The 16,613-nt window shown below is 37.3% G+C and overlaps 1 long non-coding RNA gene across 2 annotated transcripts in view; it reads right to left on the bottom strand.

The window, feature by feature from the left end:
* The window catches only part of LOC106729754, a 214,032-nt gene extending 200,710 nt beyond the window's left edge, over positions 1–13,322 (bottom strand). For both annotated transcript variants that reach the window (XR_004320728.1, XR_004320727.1), the window contains exon 1: positions 13,217–13,322. This is a non-coding gene — a long non-coding RNA (uncharacterized LOC106729754). The remainder of the gene's footprint in view (positions 1–13,216) is intronic.
* Positions 13,323–16,613: the final 3,291 nt, after the last annotated feature.

Genomic DNA, 16,613 nt, shown 5'->3' with positions numbered 1-16,613 from the left:
TAAAAATAAATAACTTAAAGTTTGCTTATTTAGTATACACGCTAACAGTCTCCCCAACAGGTCTTGCGGCCAGGAAAGCTTAAGCACTGGGAAAGGAACAGAGCTACTTAATTAATGATAAAGAAATAACTGAAAATAATGTATCAAAATGAGGAATATTTTACAGAGGTAGATGGCAGGAGATCAAATTTTCTTCAAACAAGAAGAAATAAATATGTAAGAGTAATGGTCAAGTCGATGAAAGGCCTTCTGGCTTTGGAAAGGAGAAGAGAATGGCAGGACATGTTTTAAAAACTATACAAAGAAAACTCAAAGGAAGGAAGAGAGCCAAAGTCTTTCTAAAAAAGTAAATGCTCCCAGCTGTGGCAATGGCTAATGGAAGACATAGAGAGAGGGAGAAGGGATGGAAACTGAAGCCAAAAACAAATAAATTAACAAATGAGAAATGTTTGAGACAAAATTAAGGTAACGAGAGAAGGAAAGGAGATCAAGAAAAGGTGAAATTTCTTCTCATGAACGTTTCAGTGTTCAAAAAGCAGAGAAAAGGCTGCTGGCTTAAAAGAGAGGCAATACAGGATGGAAGGTAAGAGGCTGACACGGGGGGTTCGATCCCAACCCCACAGCTTAAGCCAGATTGCTTTTCTTTCCTTTTTTTTAGGGAACTTTCTTAATTGCTCGGTGCCTCAGTTTCTTTTTATGTGTGAAACTGGAGAAACGGGAAATGTTTATGCTTGTTGCCACCTTCTCTAGCCGGAGCTGTTATGAGGAATAAACTGAGATGATGAGTATAAATTTTAGTGTAATGCCTGGCTCATCAGGAGGAGTCTCAGAAGATAAAAACCAGCAAACAGCACTGGAAGAGAAACTGCAGCTAGAGCACAGCATGTCTTTGAGGAACTATTTCAACTGCAAAACAAAAAGGCACATAGAGTTGTAGACTAATGTTTCAGAATCCATAAAAGAAAGGACAGCCCTCAGATAACTTATCTAACAAATACAGCTCAAAAAGTGAGCTGCCCTGTTGAATTGTTTTTGAAGGGAAAGGACTCCTGGGTCTAGCAGACTCATTGCCGGGTTCTTAGAAGACAACTGAGAATGTCTGGGATCCTGTCTTCAGTGAAATATGAGAGAAAGACCTAAATGAGGTCCACAATGAAGTAATGAGAACTAACAGCTAATGGAAGAAACAGGAAACATATGAACAATTTGAGGTCATATCCTAAATGACCATAAATAAAGGATAGTTAAATAAATTACGGTACATCAATATCCTGAGCAACTGCTAAAAAGAATGTTATGGTTCTCTATACGTGCTTATATGAAGAAACCTTTTATATGATGTTTAGTGATACAGTGCAGGACATTGTACATATTAAATTACCCTACTTTATGAGAATATTTTATTGATTATATGTACATAAGTGAACCAGGTATACAACAAAGAGTATTAGAAACAAGGCTGGTGTGTGGGAGGAACTTTTCCTTTTTCATTATTTGCCCAGAGGAAGGCAAAGTGGTATACTGCTTTAAAACACAGGGTCTGCAGGTCTAGCAATCAAGTAACCTCGGGCAAGTTACGTGATCCCTTTATGCCCAGTTTACTCATCTGCATAACGAATATGCTAGGGATTTGGATCAACATGGCAGAGTAAGAGGACATGGAACTCACCTCCTCCCACCATCTCAAAAATATATCTACATGTGGAACAAATCTCACTGAAAACTAAATGGAAACTGACAGAAGGAGCTTCCTTGGAGTCTTAAAGGGAGATTACATGAGTGACAACTGCCCTGGGGAGTGAGCAGTTCAAGCCACAGATTGGACAATCCAGTCCTGGGGTCCTACGCAGGAGAGAGTCTCCCTGGCTGGTTGGAGGACTGCTGGGACTGATAGAAGGGCTATGGGAAGCCTGGACTCTGCTTGTGAGGAGCACGGACATGTAGGCTTGCCCCTGAGGTCTACTCTATGGCTGTCAGGTTTCCTGTGACCACTTCAAGCTGCCCCAGCCCGAGCCAAGCAAATGCTCAGACCTACTCACACTCCACATCACAGCACGGCACTGGATCTGGGGTGGCCAAGACTCAGGAAAAGACTTGACCATGGGACACAAAGGTGACCTGGTCCTGGAGCAGAGCCTGGCTGGGGCGAAAGCCATCACTGTTAGTGATTACTCAACCAGCAGCTCAGAAACAGCCCAGATCTCTGATGGCAGCCACTACACCACAGCTTACCCCCAGTACACACCAAGAGGCCACACAGGTCCCATCTGCCCTGAGGAGCAATTCCACAAGGCAGGCAACAGAGGCTGAGGGCAGTGATCGGCTCTGAGGGACAAAGGGGATCTGCACTTCAGCTGTGTCTGAGTGGAGCTCTGAGCATCTGCACAAGCAACACATCAGACCTCTGTCTGCAGCCGACACAAGCTGAGAGCCCACAGAGGTCCCAAATGCTTCAGTACTAGCCTCTTCTGGAGCAAGTGTCCCAGTGCTGTGAGGAGTGGGAAAAACACACACTTAAAGGGAACAGAGTCAGTTCAGGCCCAACCCTCAGGGCTTGCTCTCCAGCAACCTGGGATCAGACCCCACTCCTGATAGGGCAGAGACAACCACTGAGCAGAGGAGAGGTCCTACCTCACACCTGGTGCCAGCTCTAGCCTCTCCATCTCCAGCTCCATACTCTACCAAGGCAAAAGCTGCCCGCACACCCTGAGGAAAGATGGGATTTGTGTCCACGTCAAATCCAGCTCTCCTACCAATGACAATGGGCACATGCAGTCTATACAGAGATATGCCCACATAAGAGCATCCCTTCAAGACTGTGATAGGTAACTGTTTCACCTAAATTCACAGAAGCAGAAAAAGTTAAGAAAAATGAAAAGGCAAAGAAACTATCTTCGACTGAAAGAGCAAGAGAAAAATCCTGAAAAAATAAACAATAAAACAAAATAAAAATTTACCAGATAAAGAACTCAAAGCATTGGTGATAAAAATGTTAACTGAACTGGGGAAAAGAATGGATGTATACAGTGAAAATTTACATGCTGCTATCCAGTTTTCCCAACACAACTTGGTGAAGAGGCCATGTCTTTTCCCTGTTGTATATTCTTGCCTCCTTTGTCGAAGATTGACTGACCATAGGTCTGTGGATTTATTTCTGTTCCATTGATCCATATGTCTGTTTTTATGACAATATCATGCTGTTTTGATTACTGTAGCTCTGTAGTATTGTCTGAAGTCTTCGAGAGTTATTCCTCCAGCTTCATTCTTTTTCTTCAGTATTGCTTTGGCAATTCTGGGTCTTTTGTGATTCCATATACATTTTAGGATTATTTGTTCTAGTTCTGTGAAAAATGTCATGGGTAATTTGATAGGGATTGCATTAAATCTGCAGATTGCCTTGGGCAGTATGGCCATTTTAACAATACTGATTCTTCCAATCCAAGAGCATGGGATATCTTTCCATTTCTTTAAGACATCTTTAACTTCCTTAATCAATGTTTTCTAGTTCTCCATGTATAAGTCTTAATTCTCCAATGAAGACATACAAATGGCCAAGAGGCACATGAAACAATGATCAATATTACTAATTATCAGAGAAATGCAAATCAAAACTACAATGAGATCTCACCTCACACAGTCAGAATGACCATCAGTCAAAAGTCCACAAACGATAAATGCTGGAGAGGGTGTGGAGAAAAGGGAACCCTCCTACACTGCTGGTGAGAATGTAGCTTCGTAGAGCCATTATGGAAAATGGTATGGAGAGTTCTCAAAAAACTAAAAATAGACTTACCATGTGATCCAGCAATCCCACTCCTGGGCATATATCTGGAGGGAACTCTAATTCAAAAATATACATGCACCCCAATGTTCATAGCAGCACTATATACAATAGCCAAGACATGGAAACCACCTAAATGTCCACTGACAAATGACTGGATAAAGAAATTGTGGTATATTTCTGCAATGCAATACTACTCAGCCATAAACAATAATAAAAATAATGCCTTTTGCAGCAACACGGATGGACCTAGAGATCATCATTCTAAGTGAAGTAAACCAGAAAGAGAAATAAAAATATCATATAATATCACTCATATGTGGAATCTGAAAAAAAGAAGACACTAATGAACTCACCTACAAAACAGAAACAGATGTGCAATATAGTTAAACAATCTCACAGTTACCAGGGGTGGGAAGGAATAAATTTGAGATTTGCAAATGTTAGCCACTAACATTTATATAAAATAGATTAAAAAGAACAAACTTTTTCTATATAGCAGAGGGAAGTATATTCAATATCTTATAATAACCTTTAATGAAAAAGAATATGAAAATGAATATATGTATGTATGTGCATGACTGGGACATTGTGCTGTACACCAGAAATTGACACATTGTAGCTGACTGTGCTTTAGTTAAAAAAAAAAAAAACCTCTCATCAAAGTTGGTATAGAGGGAACATATGTCAACATAATAAAGGCCATTTATGACAAACCCACAGTTAACATAATTTTTACTCAACAGTGAAAAGCAGAAATCCTTTCCTCTAAATTCAGGAAAAAGACAAGGATGCCCACTCTCACCACTTGTATTTAACAACATAGTATTGGAAGCCCTAGCCACAGCAATCAGATGAGAAAAAGAAATAAAAGGCATTCAAATTGGAAGGAAAGAGGTAAAACTGTTATTGCTTGCAGACTTCATGATACTTTATATAGAAAATTCTTAAGTCTTCACCCCAAAACTATCAGGACTAATAAATGGAGTCAGCAAAGTTGCAAGATACAAGATTAATACACAGAAATCTGTTGTGTTTCCATACACAAATAATGAACTATCAGAAAGTTTTTTAAAAATCCCATTTAAAATCACATCAAAAAGAATAAAATACCTAGAAATAAACTTAACCAAGGAAGTGAAAGACCTATACTCTGAAAACTAGAAAATACTGATGAATGAAATTGAAGATGATACAAAGAAATAGAAAGATATCCCACACTCTTAGATTGGAAGAATTCATATTGTTAAATGTCCATATAAAGCAATCTCCATTTAATCTACATTTAATTTAATGCAATTCCTATCAAAACGTCCATGACATTTTTCACAGAACCAAAACAAATAATTCTAAAATTCATATGGATCCACAAAAATAATCCCTAATTGCCAAAGCAATCTTGAGAAAAAGAACAAAGCTGGAGGTATCACTCTTCCAGACTTTCTACTATATTTCAGTAATCAAAACAGCATGGTACTGGCACAAAAAAAAAACCAGATCAATGGAACAGAATACAGGGCCCAGAAATAAACCCACACACCTATTACTCTACAACAAAGAAGGCAAGAATATACAATGAAGAAAAGGCAGTCTCTTCAACAAGTAGTGCTGATAAAACTGGACAGCCACATGTAAAACAATGAGATTAGAACACTTCCTAACACCATTTACAAAGATAAACTCAACATGGATTAAAGACCTAAATGTAAGACCTGAAAACATAAAATTCCAGAAGAAAACATAGGCAGAACACTCCTTGACATTAAATTGTAGCAACATTTTTTATGTCTCCTAAGGCAAAAGAAATAAAAGCAAAAATAAACAAATGGGACCTAATTAAATGTAAAAGCTCTTGCACAACAAAGGAAATCATCAACAAAACGAAAAAACAACCTACAGAATGGGAGGAAATATTTGCAAATGATGCGACCAACAAGGGTCTAATATCCAAAATATATAAACAGCTCATACAACCTACTATCAAAAAAAAAAAAAATCCAATCAAACTATGGGCAGAAGATCTGAACAGACATTTTTTAGAGACATATAGATGGATAACAGGTACATGAAAAGATGCTCAACATTGGTAATTATTGGAGAAATGCAAATCAAAACCATAATGAGACATTACCTCACACCTTTCTGAATGGCCATCACCAAAATGTCTACAAATAATAAATGCTGGAGAGGGTGTGGAGAAAAGGGAACCCTCCTACACTGTTGGTGGGAATATAAATTTGTGCAGCCACTATGGAAAACAGTATGGAGTTTCCTCAAAAAACTAAAAATAGAACTACCATATGACCCAGCAATTTCACTCCTGGGTATATATCCAGAAAAAAGGGAAAACTGTAATTCAAAAAGATACATCCACCCCCATGTTCATAGCATCACTATTTACAATAGCCAAGATAAGGAAGCAACCCAAATGTCCATCAACAGACAAATGGATTAAGAAAATGTAGCAGATATATACAATGGAATATTACTGTCATAAAAAAGAATGAAATTCTGCCTTTTGCAGCAACATGAATGTACCTAAAGAATATTATGCTTAGTGAAATAAGTCAGATAAAAACAAATACTGTATGATATTACTTATATGTGGGATCTAAAAAATAATGCAAACAAGTATATATAGCAAAACAGAACCACACAATTATAGAAAACAAGCTAGTAGTTACCAGTGGGGAGAGTGAATTGGGGAGGGGCACATCAGGGTTATGGAATTAAAAGGTACAAATTACTATGTATAAAATAGACAAGCAACAAGGATATATTACATAGCACAGCCATTATCTTATAATAGCTTAACGAAGCATAAACTGTAAAAATACTGAATTATTATGCTGTACACTAGAAACTATTATATGATTGCAAATCAGCCACACTTCAACAAAAATAAAAATAAAATAAAATAAAAATAGAATGAGGACACTAGCCTAATAAGACTGTCATAGGGATAAAATAAGACTGTCATAGAGATCGTGGACATTTCATCTAAATAACACTCGGAGCAGGGCCCAGCACCTAGAACTCTCCATCACTGTCAGAGCTTAGTGTCATTATTACGCCTCTGTAATGTTTGCAGTCATTTTACCACAAACATGAGTCACTTCTCTAAGTCTTTAAAAATCTAAATTGGGAGAATTAAAAAATTAATAAGATTATAAAAGTGAAGAGTAGTTTTCTGGCCATTTTTTAAAAATTTATGTATGGTTGATGTACAATATTTTGTTAGTTTCAGGTATACAACACACTGATCTGAGATTTACATACATTATGAAATGCTCACCGTAAGTCAATAACCACTTGCTCCCATGTAAAGTTATTACAATATTGACTATATTCCCTATGCTGTATATTACGTCCCTGTGACTTACTTATAACTGGAGGTTTATACCTCGTAATCTCCTTCACTTATTTTGCCCACCTCCCACTCCCTTCCCTCTGTTCTCTGTGTCTATAAGAATGTTTTCATTTTGTTTTGTTTGTTCATTTGTTGTGTTGTTTAGATTCCACCTATGTGAGACCATTTAATATTCATCTTTCTCTGTCTGATTTAGTTCACTATGGCATGTTTGCTCCTCTAGGAGAACTTCAGCATCATTTTGTTAAGCTTTCCTCAAAATCTTGTGAATGTTTTAATTGGCACTGTACATGGATTTATTGAGGGAGAGCAGCTTCATGTGGAGCCTTCATATCCAAGATCAAGGCATGTCTTTAAGTTTCTTCTTATGTTCTCAGCATAATTTAAAATTTTTCCTTTATATGGGTCTGTACATTTCTTGTTGTTTGTTCCAAAATTCTTTTTTTATTAATACTGTAAGTGGAATCTCTTCTTCCATTATATTCACTGACTTGATCTTGTTTATACATAGAGAAGCTATGAGGGGGATGAGCCCTACAGGATAATAAAATGCATTATGGAACTACAGTAATTAAAAACAGTTTGGTGCTGAAGAGGAAATGAGAAGATCAAAGGATAGAATAGAGAATCCAGAAACAGACTCACTCTAATTCACATGAGAATTTAGCATTTAAAATCAAAATGGGAAAAATGAATTAATCTGCAAATTACAGCAGGAAAATGAGTTAACCATTTACAAAAAGATAAATGCCTTCTTCAGTCTTCACCCTAGCTAAATCCAGCTTAATCAAAGATTTTTTAACGGAAATCATAAAATGAGATTAATCAGTGATTTAAAAATAATAAACCTATGATAGGAACAGAAGAAAACATAGATCAACTTATTTATAATAGTAGAATAATAAATGCTTTCTAAGCAATATATGTAAAGCCCAGACACTATAAAGGAAATTGAAATATTTATGTGGTCAAATACATCATAAATAAAGTCAAATAACAATAAACTAGGAACATAAAAAGGGCCAATTTCCTTAACTTACGAAGAGTTCATACAAGTCAATTAGGAAAAATCTGACAACCCAATTGACAAATAAAATGAACAAAGACAATCAGATCATGAACACAGTTGGTAGAAATGAAGTTCTACTATCCAATAAACATCAGGGGTAAGCACAGGAGCACAAGTCCCCACCATCAGGCAGGACCTCGGGGAGGCCAGACAGGATGGGAGGATCAGACCTCCTGCCCCGCGGGACACAGACCATGGACTGTTCATGGACCATACAAGCCCATAAGCTGTAACCCACAACTTTTCTGAGTTTCCTTTTCTAGGATAATCATTTTGAATGGCTTTCAGGTCAGCATGGTGTAGTAAAACTCATCTGGATGTGTTGGGTGTGAAAAATGGAGAATTACTTTACTGTTAGGGATTATTTTTCAGTTTGGTGTTTTCAAGTGTCAACCTTAAAAAGAATTTTATCCTGGTGTAGTTGTTGCCTAAACCTGATTTTCTTCCTTCTCATACCCTCTGTCGGCAAGAACTCCATCTCATGTATGGAAATTTTATCCTAACAGCTTTGTAATGTACTGTGCTGAGTAGCGTCTCTGCTGCACTACAGTAATTCTTTCTGAAACCTCTTAAGGTTCTTTGAATGTCCCCATTCTCTGTCCTAGCACTTTTTTCTTTTGATAACTCCAGGCTGTGATAATTCTACGTACAGGGTTTTCCACTGCTTTTCTAGATCCTTGGCCTTCATATAACACCACAGCACATTTTTCACAGGAGCCTTTTCACATGTGATCCTGTTTTGTGTTTGGAAATCTTTCTTCTTAGAAAATCACCACGTTCTTTTTCCCAGTCTTTCAGCATGAAAGCTGACGCTCCAATTATTGATTACATTATGTCTTCTTAAAAGTTGGGACTCAAAAGCACAAAACTGTAAAATAATTCCTAAAATAAAGAATTCTCCTAGTGTTCTCTGCTCCCTGTGAAACATTCTGTGTGATGTTCTGGCTCTTCTCTCAAAGGCTAATGGGCTGGGTGCCTCTGCCACCAGCTACTCAGGAATCAATACATGGGAGCAGGTCAGTTGCTCTAGTGTTTCATTATGTGTAATTGTATTTAAAGGAAAACAACTAAATAAGAGAACTTTTCCTGCAGGGATCCTTTTATTTCCTGCAGTTAGGAAAATGATTGACCATACAAATACTAAGAAACTTGATATAGAAATAGCCTAAGGATTGTGAATGCTCACATCAGTCACCATTTTGGTAATTGTACAAATGTAACTAAACACAGATACAGGTAACATATCTACAGCCTGTGTATATGTCAGATAGTACACAAATATATATTTTATAGAGTTTATAAATATAATTATATATTATATATATTTTATACACACACACACACACACACACACACACACACACACACACGTGTATGTAGTACTAGCCCATATGGACAGATGTTACAGCACCTAACACTTACGGAACATTTAGTCTGTGATGATGCTGTTGAGTACTATATGTATGTGTATACATATATGGTCTCACTTAATCCCTCACAATTACTTTATTAGATTAGTACTGTTATAATCACCATCCACAGTTGAATAAAAGGGGCCACAAGTTCTTTGACGCTCTTTCCACTGAGGATGTTGCCGTCCCCTCCCTTGCATCCAGACAAGCTCTGTGACTGCTCTGGCCAGTGGTTTGTGGGGGAAGTGATGCGGTGCCAGTTTCCAGGCCCAAAGCATGAGCTCTGATCTTTCCCATCTCTGGTACACTCCCATCAGAGCCCGAGGCCACCACTGTAACACTGTAGGAAGCCACTACCCTGCAGGGAACACCGCCTGGAGAGGCTCTAAGCCCATTCAGAGAGGGAAAGGGGCACAGCTGAGCCCAGCCTTCCAGCCATCCCCAGGGAGGTGCCAGACTCTCAGGGGAGTCTTCTTGGACCCTCCAAACCAGAGCAGCTGCCAGCTGAATGCCACCAAATGACCCAGTCCATGCCACATGGAGCAGATCAAGTGCCAGTACTGTCCTGCCTAAATTTCTGGCTCACAGAAATAGTGAGATTTAACAAAACAGTCGTTGCTTCGTAACAAAGCAACAGATAACTAGAACTCCATCTCCCAGATGTGCCAGTGAAATCACATTGAGAGAAGTAACGTGTTCTGAATCACAGACCTGATTAATAGTGCAGCTGAGATTCCAACTCAAGCAGCCTGCCTCAGAAGCCTATAATCTTTGCCACTCTACTGAATTATTTTAAAATTATAATTAACTTTCAGAGATAGGGCATACATAGCATCTTGATTCTTCTCAGTAACTACTCTAATTCCTGTCTAATGAAGAATTTGTGCCAAAGGCATATGTCCTCTCCATTCGTAGTTATTTATTTGTGCTTATTTTCACATCCTTCTGAATTTTAAAATGTGATGAGTTCCTCCAACAGATTTGCCTGTGTTTAAGACAGTAGGCTAGAGGTCCCCATTTCTCTTCTGCCCTTAGCATAGATCATATCAGCCGCGCTGCTTAATATGAAAAGGGCAGGCTAATTCTGAGATTCAGGAGGTTGATTTCTATAGTATTAAATGTGGTTTAGTAATTTTCCAAGGAGACAGAGATTCTGGGGTCTTGGCAGTTTCCCTGATAAGATATCATCCCATCTATTTTATATTAGAATGTATTGTTTGCTGAAAAGGGGGCAGGAGTGGGGCAAAGAGGAGACTCAATACCAGCTTCTTGACAGCAAATACCTGCAGTCTTTCTGGAGCCAAAAAGGTCAGGGGTCAAGGACCCAGAGATACTGATGAACTCAGGGGACTTCAGCTAATTAAACACTTGAGCAATATGCTCTGTGGCATAGACACCACTGTTTTCAAGACAGAATACACAACGTGGTGGATGACATCAGGAGAGCAGGGTCTCTGGGCAAGGGCAGTTCTCTGGTTGTCAGGCATTTTTACCACAAATAGAGGCAATCAACAAAGCCTAGACTGATTTTCTTTGATGTCCCTCCTAAAATATTTTGATTTCAGCCTCCCAGAGACTGATCTCATTGAAAAAGCAGCCCAACAGTGACAGGCACAGCGTCATCCACAACACTTCCTAGAACCTAGAGCACAAAGATAGCACGCAGACACGAAACACTCCTGAATGTGCAAATTTCATGATTCTTGTTAAATTGGGCCTTTTGAGTTACACTTTAGAAATATCTAGCATAAAAGCATAGAAATAGAATTCTGAGGCTTTACAGATCACTCAGCCATATGACTCCGAAACAATGACTTGTGTCTTTCCCTCAGCTTCCAGTAAAACTAACATCACAATGTAAAACAAATGATTCTACGCACCAGGTGCTGGTCGAAGCATTTTATGTTTATCTTCACAACCACTCTATGAGGTGAATATTAACAGTATCCCATTTTATAGATGAGGAAACCGAGGCTTCAATTAAAAAACGTGCCTACAAACACACAAATAGGAGGTGGGGGAGCCTGCAATTAAACCTAAGTGACCAGACTCCTGCACTGCCCACCTCCTTAATTTAAAAACCAGAACAGCTTCACTTATTCATGCTTATACATAAGATTAAGAAACATATGATTGATTTTTTTAAAAAACTATTTGAAAATCATTGTTTTAATTTAACCATTGCTTAGGTCTGTGAAGCCACAGAAGTGTTCCATGGTTTCCAGATCTGCCTACAAAGGACTGAGGCTGCACTGGGAAAAAAATCAGACCTCCTCCCTGGCATACAATCTAAGGTTTCTTGCAGTATATTCAGCTGCTCATGAGTGACCATAATTTAGAGTGAATGAATATTTTTAATCTCTCCCCTCCTTTTATCTCTCTATATGAAAACATACCATTGGCAAGGAAAAATAGTTTTATTTTAACCTATTCCCACTTCTAAAAAAGGAAAAGACACCATGAGAATGTTACTGCCTTGAATTTAAGTACATGACATTACTACAGCTAGTAAGGGGCCAGGAGGAATGGGGCCTCCATAAATCTCTGCTACCCACAGAACAACAGCAGAAACTCTAGGGTATCAGTAGATGAGGCTTGAAGCTGGATTTTCTTCCCTATTACAGAGGGTCAGGGTCTTGGTGAGGACAATTAAGGGCGCAGAGGTTGTTTAAGATGCATATGGCATAGTGGGCCAGAGTTTAGGCTCTGAATTCAGACAGAATTGAATGTGAATTCCAGACTTTCACAACTTGTGTGACCTTGGGCAAGTTAGTTAAGCTTCCTAAGTGTTGGTTTTTTTCATTTGTAAAAGATAGTCTAAAATAGCTTCAAACACATTGAATTCTGGTAAGAATTAAATCAAATAATCCATATAAAAAATTTACCTCAACTCCTAGCCCAGTAAGAGTTTTAAGGAAATTTTAAAAGTTGTAGTATTTGCCAGAAAGAAAAACAAATAGTAAAAAATAAAATAAAAGCGATGAAAACATTATAATGCTATTAAATTCTCACTGGAAACAGTTGTCTTCTTAAGACTCTGAACCTGAGGTCTGCTCTCTCTTTTCATAAAAAAAATTACAAAAAGATGTTATCATATGATATCACTTATACATGGAACCTAAAAAAATTATACAAAGGAACTTATTTACAAAACAGAAATAGATGCACAGACATAGAAAACAAACTTAAAACAAAATAAACTTAAAACAAAGAGGAAAAGGGGGAAGGAATAAATTATGGATTTAGGATTAACAGACATCACTACTATATGTAAACATACTATTAGATAAACAACAAAGTCCTACTGTATAGCACAGGGAACTATATTTGATATCTTGTAATTACCTATAAGGGAAAAGAATCTGAAAATAATATATATATAATATATATGTAAAACTGAATCACTTTGCTGTACACCTGGAAACATTATAAATCAACTATACTTCAATCAAAAAAAGATGTTAGATATATTAGCCCTAAACTGAAACTTCCTCCCTTTTTTAGTAACTAAATAATAGTAGTAATACTTCTTTTTCTTTCAAAAAAAACAAAGCCACTTATTTTATTGTTCCTTCCAAACTTACAGAGAAATTCCAGATTCTCCGAACCAGTTCAGCAGGCTTCCCGGGATAAATTTTGACAGGGGGAAAAATCAACTCTTTGTCTTCTTCAAAACGACAGAGCAAGCCAGAGACTACAAAGAGAAGAGGGAAGATACCAATAAATTTTATGTTACAAGAATCAAAAGCTGTACTGAGTATCACATGATAACTGTAAACCCAACCCAGACTGTTAAAGTCTAGAACTATGAAATGAATGTTGCTTTGCATGGCTCTGTGATTCTGCCAAAATCTGGCTTCAGCATGCCCAATAGGTACTTTCACAACCAGCCCTAATCTACACCATTACCCTGGACAGCTGACAAGAGCAGACCTAGACTCAGGTTTAAGCAGTTCCTTTTCCTGTGACAACTCACAAGTAAAGAATTAGTCTCCAGAAGGTAGCTACCAGGCTTGATTCAAACAGGCACCAATCCTCCAGGGTTACACCAAGCCATCCTAGGATCAGGGGATTAAAGAGCAGTGCTACACCACATGAACAGAGAAGGCCCTCGGCAAAGACAGGAAAACACACATGCATGCCTATACACCAGGTAAATTAACAATGAGAAGACTTTCCACCAAGGATACGTAAATTATTCAAGGTAGGCACTAACGTTTGTAAGCCAGGTTGTGAAAGAGAGAAATCCCACATTTCCCTATGCTTTAAACTGTGGTCTTGGTAGAACACATATTCAGACCATGGTACCAAGTGTGCACATCTGTGAAAAAGAAAAATAACACAGTTGACCAAAAATTAAGCATGAATCCACTTTATCAGCATTTTTAAACACAGCTCTTAAAATACTATCTAAATATAGGCTTTCCATGCCAAAGTGGAGACAGATGTGCTTTAATATAATATCCTGATGTTTGTCTATTTCCTGATGACCCTTAGACTTCTAGGGTAGGCTTCTATTTTCTCTTTTGAAACAGATGTTAGTAAATGTCTACCTCAAAACCAAAAATCCTGATCTACAGGGAATCCAACCAGTTTTTCCTTCCTTCTTTCAATTTACATCAGCCAGATCCCATTCTTTGTTAGCAGCTATGACTCTAGACCATAATCAGAAAATAGAGTAAAAATACTATGATAATTCAGGATGAAAGCTTTAATTTCAAGCATCTAAAAGGCACTACCCTAAACATGGTGCAAGAGACGACTCAAGAAAAGTGTAATTTTTCCTTTTATCCCCCCCGACACTGGATATTCAATAAATACAATTTTATACAAAGATGTATAATAACTGTACTAACCAAATGTTGCCTAGCAAAAAGCCTATTAAAGCATTAATCAAGAAGAATGGCTTAAAGCTAGCATATTACAGCTTCAGCATAAGCATTGTTAGCCTCTACAGGACACTGAAATGGCAGTTCGTCTCTAAATTACTATTTCTTAAATGCTTGAAAACACTTTGGCTCTCTTCAACAGGCAATCATTTTCCTTTGGAACTTTGTTTATAGTCACGTTAACAGGCTTTCATTTTTCCCCAAACAACTTTTGCAAAAAAGCCAACTTCATGACCCCTGTACAAATATCACAAATTCTAATTACTCAACCACAAATCAAGACAATTTTACTATAATGTCTTTATGATGCCTTCTTAGAAAATTATTAATAAATCAAATCCTTTTTTAAAAATGCAATCAGGAGATTATTAAAAGAATTCTTTGATCATTTCAAGAATTTTTGACAAGATGAGCATCTTTTAGTGAATTTGTAAGTTCAGACCTTTAGCAATGAATTATTCTTAAAAGGGCGCACCTATAATTTTGACTCATCAGGATATCATACGTCTCCTTTTTCCTTTTAAAGTAAGCTCTATGAATAGCGAAAAAGACTTTGAAAATGACAAATATTAGAACATTACAAAAAGATAATCGTGCACAAAATTCATTTTTTAATTATAATTTTTAAAAAACTAAAGACAATTGTTTTGCTTTAGACTGTTAAAGTGCTATTACAGAAGGAGAAACTACAGCTTGTTATTCCTAAAGGTTAATTTTATGCCCTTTAAAAAAATTTACTAAATTAAGAGTGCTATAAAACCTGACCCTTTGTTTAACCAGGGTTTTTGTACCTGTTAAAAAAGAAATTAAAAACTAATTCAGAAGTCAAAAGAGAGTAAAATTTTGCTAAACAAGGAATATGATAGAAGAAATAATCATCTTATAGGTCAAACAAATTTGTGGGTTCCTCAAAAAAAAAAAAATCAAACAAAGAAATACCACATGATCCAGCAATTCTACTTCTGTGTATATACCCCAAAAAACAGAAAGCAGGGACTCAGATATTTTTACTATACCAATGTTCTTAGCAGCATTATTCAAAAGTCAAAAGGTAGAAACAACACAAATCTCCATTGACAGATGACTGCATAAAGCAAAATGTGGTGTATACATACAATGGAATATTATTCAGGCTTTAAAAGGAAAGAAATTCTGACACATGTTACAACATAAATGAACCTTAAGGTATGACAAACATAATATGATTCCACTTACATAAGGTATGCAGAGTACCTGGATTATTCAAATTCATAGAGACAGAAAGCAAAAAGGATGTTGCAAGGGGCTGGGGGAAGAAGGGACTGGGGGCTACTGTTTAGTGGGCACAGAGTTTCAGATTTGCAAGATGCAAAGAGTTCTGGAGATGGATGGTGATGATGGCTGCCTAACAATGTGAATGTACTTAAAGCCACTGAACTTTACACCTAAAAATGGTTAAAAAGGTAAATTTCATGCATATTTCAAAAAATTTTGTGCCATTTTCAGCTGTGATGATTATCAGTGACTCCTACATTGGAGCTAGATATCAGGGAAACCCAGATTCCAAAAAAATTGATCAGCACAGTGTCACAGCAAGCTGTCAGCCATGAACAGACCTCTCCTGACATCCAAGACACCAGTACTATTATCTTGTGACACTGGACTAGGCAACACTTTTTCCTCCCTTGGATCAGCCCACCTCCTGTTCTTGGAGGTGTACTTTTTCTTGCCTAAAAAAACCCTTTAAAATCTTTTGCTGCACAACACATCACTTCCTGTCTGTAATCTTATCTTTCAGGTAATAGAAGAACTGGGGTCTTTTCCCTTCACCTTCTGAGGTAACACAAGGACTGAACATTCTTGATGAAAGTGAAAGTTTACTCAGAAGAAAGTCTGATGTTAATAAAATGCTAAACATATTTGCTAGGTGAGGGAAGAGAGCTTACGCGTATATTTAAGTAAGAGGCAAGAGATAAGACCATCTACACGTTTAATTCCAAAAATTCAATTATAACTATTCCATGCTACATAAGAATATAAGCTTAATCAAGAGTCTTAAATTCTGTGAAAAAGAAAACTGCCAGGTCATTATATTCTCATATGCAAGAAATGT

Source organism: Camelus ferus, chromosome 6 (assembly GCF_009834535.1).
Source record: "Camelus ferus isolate YT-003-E chromosome 6, BCGSAC_Cfer_1.0, whole genome shotgun sequence".
Lineage (NCBI taxonomy): Eukaryota > Metazoa > Chordata > Mammalia > Artiodactyla > Camelidae > Camelus > Camelus ferus.
Note: the sequence above shows the minus strand (reverse complement) of the source record. Positions and strands in the feature narration are given on the sequence as shown.